Source organism: Austrofundulus limnaeus, unplaced genomic scaffold, assembly GCF_001266775.1.
Source record: "Austrofundulus limnaeus strain Quisiro unplaced genomic scaffold, Austrofundulus_limnaeus-1.0 Scaffold168, whole genome shotgun sequence".
NCBI classification, from domain to species: Eukaryota; Metazoa; Chordata; class Actinopteri; order Cyprinodontiformes; family Rivulidae; genus Austrofundulus; species Austrofundulus limnaeus.
The window spans coordinates 313,908-316,618 of record NW_013952570.1 but is presented as its reverse complement, the minus strand read 5'-3'; the positions used below and the strand labels follow the sequence as shown (position 1 = coordinate 316,618).

General features: G+C 39.5%; 1 protein-coding gene across 1 annotated transcript in view; it reads left to right on the top strand.

Annotated features, from left to right (window-relative positions):
- Positions 1 to 227: 227 nt before the first annotated feature.
- The window catches only part of LOC106523855 (F-box-like/WD repeat-containing protein TBL1XR1), a gene marked incomplete at its 3' end in the record, with an annotated part of 43,582 nt that continues 41,098 nt past the window's right edge, over positions 228 to 2,711 (top strand). Inside the window, 1 exon segment of the mRNA XM_014017429.1 lies at positions 228 to 585.

The following is a 2,711-nucleotide window of genomic DNA, read 5'->3' as shown; positions in this document are numbered from 1 at the left end:
TATTTTGTACTGTATGTTTATTTTTTCTTGAATATAATGCAGAACACTGCAGCTAAGCGTTATCAATTGTTAAGCATGAGCAGTATTTTAAGGAAATGTTTAGCAGTTGTTTTATCAGAGACCCCCATGCATACACTCCCCCCTCATTTAAAAAAAACGAGCTCCAGCAGCAGCAGCACGGACCCATACTTCTCCACACTGCGACAGGGTTTTTGATGTTTATGTGACTGGAGTGAGCTTCCTGCAGAGAGGAGCCCCGGCCTGCCTCATTTTCTCCTGGCGGGTCAGCAGCTCTGTGTTTCAGTCTGAAGCCTTTGGCTGCTACGGAACCGTTTGGCTCTTTTTTCTACCAGAGAACAAACTGTACATCCAGCTCAAATTTACAGCTTTATTTCTACATTTATGCCCGGAAACACAAAACATATCGGTCACTGGGAGTCCCAAGCAGCAGCCGAGCGGGTCCGGAGACCGCTATAACGCGTTTTGGAGGTCTAAACAGAGCCAGAAACCTACGGTGGTGGAGGAGGAGATTCCACATTAGGAGCCTTCCCCCACCACCCCTCCCTGGTGTCATTTGAGCTTAAGGTAAGTGTATTTGCTTTGTTTTACTCCATTAATCATTATAAATTATACCCTCGCGTACAGTGATCATATATGACCGTATAATAGCGGGATGAGCTGGTTATTACGCCACTGTTGCCGTTTATTTTGACATTTTCTTTCTAGGTGTGGGGGATGGGCTGTGTCAGCGCGTGAGTAAGACGCGCGCACGTGTTAGAGCAGTTCTCGTGCGTGGTTTTTGTTTGTGAGCGCGCCCTTCCTTCCTGCTGGCAGTAAATTCAAGTAACTGTGAACCTTTTTAACCTCAGCCGTTTGGAATGTGTTGGGAACACGTAGATCCAGTGTATTACACTGTAAATAATAACCCAGTGCAACAACACTGACGATCAAAATACAGTGTTGTAATACTGAAAATAAAAATCTGGTGTATTACACTGAACAAAAATCCTGTGTTATAACACTGAAAATAAAAATCCAGTATAATAACACTGAAAATAAAAAAATGCAGTGCAATAACACCACTGACAAAATACACAGTGTAGTAACACTGACAGTGTTTTAATGCTGACAATTAAAATCCAGTGTATTTGCGCCAACAGTAAATAATCAGTAATTTAATACAAGTGTTTTAACACTGACATAAAAAAATCCAGTGAAAACTCTGACATTAGAAATTTTACTTTTTTAATAACATGATATTATAAATCCAGTGTATTAACAGTGGTATTATAATTTCAGTGTATTAAAGTGTAATAACACTGGCATTAAAAAAACCAGTGTATTATGGCGAACAGTGAGTATCTTGTTAACATTATCATAATAAAAATTCCAATGTAGCAACACTCACAGTGTATTAATAGTGATAGTAAATATGAAATATTATGTGTAACACTTACATTAAGTATTCGGTGAAATAAGACTGAGGTTAAATGTTTTCTGTATTAACAGTGACAGATATGTAGACAGTACTCGGACAAGAAAAATCCAGTGTAATAACACTACTAATAAATTTTCATTGTATTTACAATGACAGTAAATTGCTAGACTATAAATTGTGTGTTTACCCTGTCAGTAAATATCTGTTGTGTTAACAATGACTATAAATGAATAATTAATTATTACAGGTATTATTGATGTTGTGATTACAATTATTGAAAAGAGTTATTGATTGAGTTGGAACCCTTTCTCTTTTTGCATTTAAAGAACAATGAATTGTCATAAACCTTTCTTTCATACGTCATGTTAAACAGTCACTTAAAATAGCAAAGTATTTCTGTGGTGGAGTGCTTAGGGGCGTCATCCTGTAACCGGTTCGATCCCCCGTTCCAGCTGTCTCACTCGTTGTGTCCTTGGGCAAGACACTTCACCCACTTGCCTACTGATGGTGGTCAGAGGGTCCGATGGCACCGGTGCATGGCAGCCCTGCCTCTGTCAGTGTGCCCCGGGGCAGCTGTGGCTGTAGTTTACCACTATCAGTATGTGTGAATGGGTGAAGTGTAAAGTGCTTTGGGGTCTGACTGGGCTTGATAAAGCATTATATAAGTTCAGACATTTCCCATTTTATTCCAGGCTACTTTATAAAATAAATAACACAAACAAAAACAGTCAATAATACAGTGCACTTCCCTTATAGTAGGACACTATGCAATATATTTTCCCCTCATATATTTAAAGTGTAAAATAAAGTTGGGGGGTAGTACTATACTCGGATAAATATTTTTGCTGATGTATTTTAACTGAAATATCGGCCTCATCCACAAAATCCCTGAGTCTGGAAATGAAACCCCGTCGTAAAAAGCGGTTGAAGCGAACTTACCTCGAAAACTCCTTTGTGCCTCAGAGCGAGATAGTAACAGATCCAAGCAGGCAACATGATGTGAAAAAAAAAAGAAGAAAAAAAGGCAGTCCTGCATAACGAACTAATGATATAAATGTGCGACCGGGCCGCTCCTGGGACAACAACAAACGCATGGTCTGCTGTAATGGCTGCCATTTACCGGTGTTCTGTAAAAGTTGGTCTACCTGAAAAAAGTTTCCCCACCAGAGGGGGCGCTCGCAAGACACGGGGGATGAGATTGTTGTTAAGTGGGATTCTGATGCCTTTTTTACAGAGGAGAAATACCAGAAACTTTTAATGATACTGATGATGG